At 43.5% G+C, this 8759-nt stretch overlaps 1 long non-coding RNA gene across 3 annotated transcripts; it reads right to left on the bottom strand.

Moving 5' to 3' along the window:
* Nucleotides 1-259: 259 nt before the first annotated feature.
* Nucleotides 260-7891, bottom strand: LOC144162605 (uncharacterized). 3 transcript variants are annotated; one of them, XR_013320718.1, is made up of 4 exons: nt 7531-7878; nt 6998-7087; nt 5777-5900; nt 270-795 (listed from the first exon to the last, which is right to left on the bottom strand). It is a non-coding gene; the product is annotated as an uncharacterized LOC144162605 (long non-coding RNA). The 3 variants fall into 3 exon arrangements; XR_013320719.1 differs by lacking the exon at nt 270-795 and adding an exon at nt 1484-2758 and having other exon boundaries at nt 7531-7881; XR_013320717.1 differs by lacking the exon at nt 6998-7087 and having other exon boundaries at nt 260-795; nt 7531-7891.
* Between the last annotated feature and the right edge of the window lie 868 nt (nt 7892-8759).

The following is an 8759-nucleotide window of genomic DNA, read 5'->3' as shown; positions in this document are numbered from 1 at the left end:
CTTGCTTCCTTCAAGAACGTTGAGAAAATCAAAGAAATTCCGTGCAGAGCTGCGAGATTTCCTAGAAGCGCGCGCGTGTACCGGGGAGAACAGTAATGGCAATAGCAGCTTTACTTGTGCAGTGTGCCACTTTTAAACTTAAAAAAAAAAACGCAGGATGAGATATTGCTTCTTCAAGACAGTTTCCAGATCTCGTCGTTCCAAATGCACAAATATTGGCGAGAGAAGGTAGCGTGGTTTATTTAGTGGCTCTAAACAAGTTCGTGTTATTGCAGGATGCTTGATTGATATTACACTAGCCCTTTGAGTAACCGGTGTACAGCAGGCGTTAGATTGCTTCCAACTTACAGGCTTGAAGAGCAGATGTTAAGGCCAGTATTAAAATATGCGAAATTTTTAGAACCTGCTGTTGTACGTGAACCTGCAGTGTTGCATCTTAATCTGTATCATGTCCTCTTGTGAGGACCTTTAAAATGTTCCTCGGACAAATACATTTTAAGCTTGAGAGGTACAACTTGACATAGTTGTGAATGTTAGCTACCTGGCAGTTTGTTGTTTTAACTGCAGCACAAATACCAGATAAGTTGCTAGGGGACGACGACGTGCAAGTGCTCGTGTATTGTCCTCCATATTATTTCCACATTCCTGCACTATGTAAAAGGAATATACCACAGGAAGGAGACAATTTTTAGTTTTATTTATTCCCAGCTTCGCAGTCATAGAAGACGACAGGTACCAGAAGTGCCCAGACCAAACGTTGTAGGCGCATCCAGATGCCTGTTAAGACCTCTGTCACTGAAAAGTAAAAAAGAAATAGCATTTTCAAAACTGGTCAAGCACAACATATATTTCCTTAGGAGCCTCCCATTCAAAATTACAATGACCAAATAGCTTAAACACAGTACACTGTTATTGTGTTCCTTGTGTGTACGTTTTGTAGTATGCATATGGACACTGACATTTCTGCTGTATCTTTTTCTTTTATTTTTGTTCTTGTACATGAGTGGCAGAATTCCCTCATGTTATAATTCTTTGTTTAATCTGCTCAGGTAGCACACCCCTCATTAATGCCAGAGGGGTCATAAGGGATCATAAGAACACCAACCCAGGTGAAAATATATGTTTTTTCTAGCTGGATTATTGAACCAGAAATTTCTTCTAGATAGAAATATTCTAGCTAGAAAAGGCAAATTTCTAGCTAGAAATAGCAGATTTCTAGCTAGAAATAGCAGAATTTCTAGCTATAAATTCAGTTTCTAGTTCATTTCTAGCTGGATTGAGAGTTACTTCTAGCTAGGATTTGTCAGTCCAGCTAGAAGGAAAAAAACCGCAAGCTGGAAATAATTGTTTCTAACTAGACAAAGAATTTTTCTGGTTAGAAAGTTGTCGATTCCAGCTAGAATCTAATAATCTAGTCAGGAATGAAGCTGGAAATTATGATTTCTTGCTAGAAATGCTCTTTCCATTTTCACGGGGGAAACATTAAAAATTGCATCTACAAATTAACATTCCTGCAGCAGTTAAAAAATTTATATAATAAGCAACAGAATGGCACATTTTGAAAAAAAAAAAACCCTAATACAAATACAAACACGGCCAACTCCAGCTTTCCTCAAAATTTTGTAAACCAGTCTCTTTAAACCAGGCAATAAAACCGCAAGCATCTTGCATACAATTTTGTTTGCACGTAAATTGCAGGCAGCTTAACTTGGGTGTCGCAGAAGCTGTTGTGCAATGATGACGTACTTGCTCGTCTATATTTTTCTGATTTCGCCCATCTACAAACAAGTCACATCCTACAGTCGTCATGAGGTCGGTCGACATGGTAACACATTCCAAAAAAGAAAGCTATTGCATAGTGCTTTTTTCTAACATTCTTTTAAAGTTCTTACTCTCACTCCTGTGGCACCTAAGGCATCAGTCGGCTGGAGAGCACTCCTATGTGGGCAGCAAGTTCTATGGTGGTCCTAAGTGGCGAAGACTCAGGAAAACAAAACCTTTTCGAATGTAAGGTTGATCCTCTACCAGGCGAGTGCAGGGGTGGAGGTTGCTTGACCTTTGCACAATATTGCCTTAATCACGACTAAATTCAGTTAGCTGTGCTCAACATTTCAGAGAAATTCAGAGCAAAAAAATGTTTTGAAGAACGACTTAGAAATATTGATGGCCAGAATGTTACGGGCTCTTTTAACTGCAAACTCAGAACGTCAGCTTAAAACAACTAAAAAATACCTTAAGGAGTAGCACCACTATTAAACATTCATAACATGATTAGGCTCTACTTAAAGGAGTACTTGAAATATCAAAGCTGAGATAACTACGCAAAAAGTTTCTTTTGTATATGAAGATTTTATTCGAAACCGTTCAGTATAACATATTTTAAATCAATTGTAATCTTTGCATGCATCAGAAAGCTCAGAATGAATGCCCTTTTGACACTGGCATAAGCAAGACTGCATGGAGTCATGGCATGGAGTGCCTCGCCATGCAGTTTGCTCCAAACTGCCGACATTAGGGCTCCAGTGACTTAACCAACACACCGGCTGCTGAAGGCGCATGCTGCACTGCCTTGTGTATCATGTCACTGTTTAAGACTGATATTGTGTGGTCCAGGCGCGTGCGACCACGGCCAGCCTGGGCGTGTTCGCTCACTCTAGCGCGCGCGTCCAGTCTGACCATAATGCAACGAGAACAGTGACATCAGGACTGTCATTCTCTCATGGCGGCCGCCCTGGTGTCCGTTTTGTCGAAGCCGAAACTGAAACGAATAAACAAGGCTCAAAATAATCATTTACCCTGCAATCGACCATCTAATGTTCCATTCTATGATTCCTGGGCTGGTAGGCACCCATAGCAATGGGAAAAATGTAACATGAAAATTTCATGCTAGTACTTTTTAAGATATTTACATACACACATGAACTGCGTGCTAATGGCCCTTTCGGCCAGTTGTTACCCCCATCTGTTCATCACTCCTCAGCTGAGCATGAAAGATTGGTATAATCAAGTGTCAAGTTTAGATTTAACAAGTTTACAAGCTGAGGGATTCACATTGAACTTTTTGTGATATTTCTTGACAAGGATTTAACCTATAACCACTCCTCACTGGCTTGGCTCATGTACAATTTAAAGGCCAACTGCACTCAAATTTTCGACAACGTAAAAATAATGTCACCTAACAGTTCATATAAAAAGGGTGCGAAATGCAAAATACTGCGCTTCAAACATCAACGCGCGCGACGCAAACGGCTCGCGACATTCGCGTTTTGGGAACCGAAACTGAATAGAAAAGGCGGCCATTGCGGCGGCCGGACGTGACGTACGTGAGGGAACGGAAGCGACCGCGCCAGCGCCGGCGGCAGCTCAGAGCCGCCTTCAAATGCGCGTGGTAGCGCCGCGTTTCGCTTTTTTTATTTCCACAGAAGAACTTCCATTTATTTATTTATTTATTTATTTATTTATTTCGGTACCTTCAATGCCCATGGGGCGTTACAGAAGGGAGTGGGGTTTGTACAAATAGTGGGAAAAATAACTACATAAAAGGGAAGTTTACAGCAAAGAAAATGCGAAGCCATAAATACAAAAACAAGAATAACTCACTGAAAATGTAAGTAAATATATGCATATAATACAGGGCACATAAAAAATAATACTGTAAAGTAAGCGCCAGAGTGCCATAAGCTAGGTGCACACACAATTTACACTAGTGCAAAATGGCAAAACATTTTTTCAATGCCAAAAGAAGATGAGCTATACAAATACACAAGGGAATAAACACATGATGGGACACTACTATAGTACAGACGTTTGCCATTAACGTTTGCCCATGATAATGGAGTTGGGTGCAATTCCGGCATCCCGTTGTTATCAATCGAGATGAAGTAGACCGCCCGTCAGTAATTTTTTTCATCATAATAACTGCCGGAATAGCAATTTTCGGCATTGCAAGTAAACAACGGACCCTGATTTACAAAGCTATTTGCTCGTATACGATATCGAAAAGCAGCTTTTATTATAGCCGACCCCTCGGCTATCACGTCGCCCTCTCTGAAGGGAACAAATCGCACGCGGGAGGAGATAAATCACTATTTCTACTATACATTACATGAAACAGCTTCGTGAATATCGGCCCAGTATTTTTCCCCTGTGTGCACATCGAGAATCGAATTACAAAAGGGATCTGAAACTATAAGCCCGCCGCCAGAGCTAAATGACGCACTAAAACACGAAAACACTTCCTATCTACCGCTGTTTTATACTTTAACTAGAGACAGGTACTGTTGAAAACGTTTTACTTTCAAATAAACTAAATCTAACGCTCAAAGTAAATACTTCATTTGGGAATCGAACAAAAATATAATCTATTGCTTAGGAGAGGAGCAGTTTAGTTTTCGCACTTCCCAAATACGACGGCCAATATTTGTGCGGGTGTATTTGTTACTACGAGAAAGGCTGATTTTGGTTCACTTAGCTAGGGAGACAAAAGTCGCACAAATGTTTATAGCCGCGTGTACAAGAACTCTATTTGGGTCGTAAAACTTTTGGAAATGTCTATAGGATAGAGGTGGCGTTAGGCCAGCAAAAATGAGGCCAATATTGGACGCGGAAGTGCAAGTGTTCAATAATTTATAATATATCTTTTTTTTCTGCGGTAAATGCAATAGGAATGACAAATGTAAGGCAAGTGCTCCTTTCACGCTATTTTTTTCTTTGAGTAAAAATATTATTTTCAAGTAAAAAGAGTTTTGCTAACTCCAACACGTTCGCAAGCGCCTGAATAGGTTTAGGCCTCTAATCATTTTTTTTTTGCATTGAGAAAAATGGGAATATTACTGCCTATGTGGTTATTTTAAACATTTGATGGCGACGGCCAGAGAAACACCGGGCGAACGCATCCCTGCGCCCGGCGGAGCGCCCTGCAAGTCGCCGGAGAAGCGCGAGCTTCACGGGACAGGTTCCCCAACCTCCGTCACAGGCCGCTCGGAACTTGTTACGCCGACTCTCCGCCAGGTGCAAACGTCGTCTGCTCGGAGGTACTTTGAACGGCGGTACCTAGCGCTCTCTGCGATTACGAAGCTAAGGATTTCGCCATGGTGATTTTAAAAGCATAGACTACTTATTTGGACAAAAAAAAATTTGAGTGCAGTTGGCCTTTAAGCACATACTGTACTAGGTACAGTTTCACTTACTAAAGCAGCCTCTCCCTGATGTGTCTGTAGTCCACCCAAAATGCACTGCAGGAAAGCCAACTTTTTTCTGATGATGACGACCGTGGGGGAAGTGAAAAAACATTAAAATGCTTCCCGTGATTTGAATTGAACCTGGGTCCCTCATGTTATGAAGCTGACATCTGTCCCATCGTGCCATTCCAGCATAGTCAAAGCAAATTGTGTTTGCATGAACGTGCAAAATTACACTTAAAATGCACACCTCCATTTATCAGCAACCATGGTTGTTCACTATGAAAGGTCATGGATTGCCTGGATCAGTAAAGCTCTAGACAGCGCAGTGCAGCAAATCATCCCGGTAAGAAACAGGTGCTCGGTACTGGTCTGGTTAATTTGGTGTTGGACTTGATTTTGGAAAGCTTCACGTACCCCGTTTTTGTCGTTTCAACAGATGGGCAGTTGATTTTTTATTAAGTCTTCCCGTCGGTAACTAGGTCACAGCTACATATTTTGTTGTCATACTATCAGGGTGGTCTGCGAGCACACGCAGTCTGCCTGCTGCCGATTTTGAGTGTACCACAAAAACAGCCACTTCTGGAGGCATTCACCTGCTTTCCATGGGTACCCAGAAAGGATGTAGACCAAGGCTTGCCCTCCAGGCCCTGCACCAACATCGTAGGGGCCAGGTCCAAGCACTTCTTTTTTTCCACTGGAAGCCCTCCTATGTAGATGCTGCAGGAACAGGATTAATGCTGTGTCAGCACAACTGAAAGTTGGGTAGGCTAATATTACATCTTTGAAAAATAAAATGCGTAAAAGATGGCGAGGTGGAATAAGACCACGGAAGACAACCCATTACAAAAAAAAGAACACACAGCGCATCGTCCTGTGTGTTGTTTTCTGCATAAACAAAAGTGGGCAATTTCTGCCGCATTGTTAATAACAAGGATCGTCCGAGGAAAGCGAGGAGCGAGTGCGGTGTTAACCATGTGCAGCCTTTAGTTCGTTGTACGATTGGCATGGGTTACAAAATTCCATTGTCATGTAAGTCCGTGTATTTGGGCCAGACAGGACGCTGTCTAAGTGTCCATCTCAGAGAGCATTTGTTTACGATAACAAATTCAACAAGCGGAAATCTTCATGCGCATGATAAAAAGTGTGGGTGTCACCCTTTGTTTGATGAGAATGCGGTGTTGTAGAGGCATAATGATCAGATTGTTAGGAAACAGGTTGAGGCCTTTTTTATCGATGAACATAGTAACGAGTGTGTCAGCAAATCGTCTATCACTCTACACGTGCAGGAGCACGTGCTAATCAGCAACATATTTCTTTATTCTATTATTTGTTTTCGTGTATAAACTTTGTGTTTTTCAATAAAATGGCAGTTGCCAGTAAGTGCTTGTGTGTGTACCTCCTGCCTGCACACGTAAATTGTGCGCTTTCAAATCTTCAATGGCTTTATGCCCTGCCACATACTATATGTCTCACACGCACCTTCTTCCACTCACCTTCAACAAACGCTTTACTGACAGTTGCTCTTGGTGCCTCCTCATAAATGGCCCAAAATGCCGCGTAACCTTCACAGCCCCTCGGACGATCTTATTCTGCCACCGCAATTTGATCTATCCTTTCCTCTCCCTCTTCCATATTTTTTGGTTCGCGGTTTCGCGCTATTTTTTTTTTTTTTCCTTTGGCCGTGTTCTCTGTACAGAAGCGACGTTTCCCATTCATCTCCCGCAACGCAACTTAACGGCCAGAAGAGCTAGAACGTTGATGCGTGCACACGGCATACTCGCGAGATTAACGCTATCAAACACACGCATACTTACGATCGAGGCACTGCACTTCACACATCCAGGCCTGCGCTTCGGGGAGTACACGCCACCGGTTCGATCAAACTTGAGCAATGTTATGGGCTCCTACACAAAAGGAACAACACCAAAACGCTTGAAACTGCGGCCCGAGTGTGTGGGGACATAGCATCCTAATTTGAATTTAGCGTGTGCTGCATACTTGGACGAGAAACAGGGACTGGAAAAAGAAAAACCACATGCACGTTGTCAGACTGCTCCCGTCCAGTACAGCTGGTGCCGCTTCACAACTGCGAGTGATTAGTCTATCTTGATTTTACCTAACCGGCCAAACCGCTTCCGCTCACTGCCTACCCAGCGTCACTATCAATAATTAACCGTGACGCTGGCTAGTCAGTGGGCGGAAGCGGTCACAATACTATCGGGAACGAGAATGACATGCTGGGAGGCCGAGGCGGCCACGCAGACAAGAATTCACGCAGCTTTAGGTACACATCACAGTGGTATAAACACAAAAACTACAACAAACATAAAATAACGATGTTACTGACCTTGCTAGGACAATGAGCGCACAGATGCCCTCTTTTCCGCTCTTCCGTGTCTGACAGCAAACGCACGCCGGCATGGCTGGTCTTCGCTGAGCTCAGGCTGCATTTCTCTCTTGAAATGTCGCAGTAGGTATGCAAGACACCTAATCAGATAAGGAGATCGCACCAATACTAGCATTCACGGTATAATTCTCACATCTGCAGCTTCGTTTCGTAGCAATCAACACACGCTGGGTACTGACAGCGCAAATCGTTCACTGGGGAAATGCTGCGCCCACTTCGGCGTTGTCCCTAGGCTCTCAAAAACAAGTCAAGTGACGTCACGTTTTGATCACGTGACCCAAGGATTTCTTTCCTCCTTTTAGCCGCTTCGCTTTCATTCCACGTACCATAGTCGAATGGAATAATCTACCATCTCATATCGCTTCTCAAAAAGACAACACGAAATTCCAGGAACTAATTCAACAGCTAACCTAGCACTTTCCTCTTCTTTTTGGATTTTAAGTGCGAATGCACTTCTTAAGCGAGCCTGAATCGTCCGCCGCCGTCGTCCGCATAGCAACAGCTGCGGGTGCACGCGCTCCTCGTCTTCCTCCTCGTCTTCCCTAGCAACGGGGGGAGATGGGCCAACACCGATGGGCGCGCGCTACTCTCCTCCTCCTCTCTCCGCTCAGTGACTGCGGGTGTTGGGCGCCTCCTCTCCACTTCGGGCGGGAGAGCTCTCGCTCGCGTAGCGGGCGCTCCGCATTCCGACGCGTGAGGGCGCTCGTGTAGCCCTCGCCGTAACGGCGGGCGCTACTCTCCTCCTCCTCTCTCCGCTCAGTGACTGCGGGTGTTGGGCGCCTCCTCTCCACTCCAAGATCACGATATCCACCGTAATCGCGCAATCAACAACCGTGCATTCGCACTTACACACTCTCCCCCTCGGGGAAGTGCGAGGGAATTTTTTTTTCCCGTCCTTGAAATTGTGTACTGAACATTTTTATTTTTGCTCTGTATTTTATTTTTGTTCTTGTTGTTCTGATAGATTGTACATCGTGTCGTGTTTGAATTTGAACCATCTGTATTATATTCCTGTCTATTTTGTTTGCTATAATGATTTGATTACTGCGTTATCACTTTTTTCAAGTTTACAATGTGTATTTATTTGCGTTTTCACTGTGAACATTCCTGCTTCGTTTTGTTTATTTTTTCCGCTTTACTGCGCTAATACAACACGTGTGCTATGTAAC

This window comes from Haemaphysalis longicornis, unplaced genomic scaffold (genome assembly GCF_048455015.1).
Source record: "Haemaphysalis longicornis isolate Haplotype H1 unplaced genomic scaffold, Haemaphysalis longicornis Haplotype H1 scaffold_12, whole genome shotgun sequence".
Taxonomy (NCBI): domain Eukaryota; kingdom Metazoa; phylum Arthropoda; class Arachnida; order Ixodida; family Ixodidae; genus Haemaphysalis; species Haemaphysalis longicornis.
This window is presented reverse-complemented; position numbering and strand designations above follow the sequence as displayed.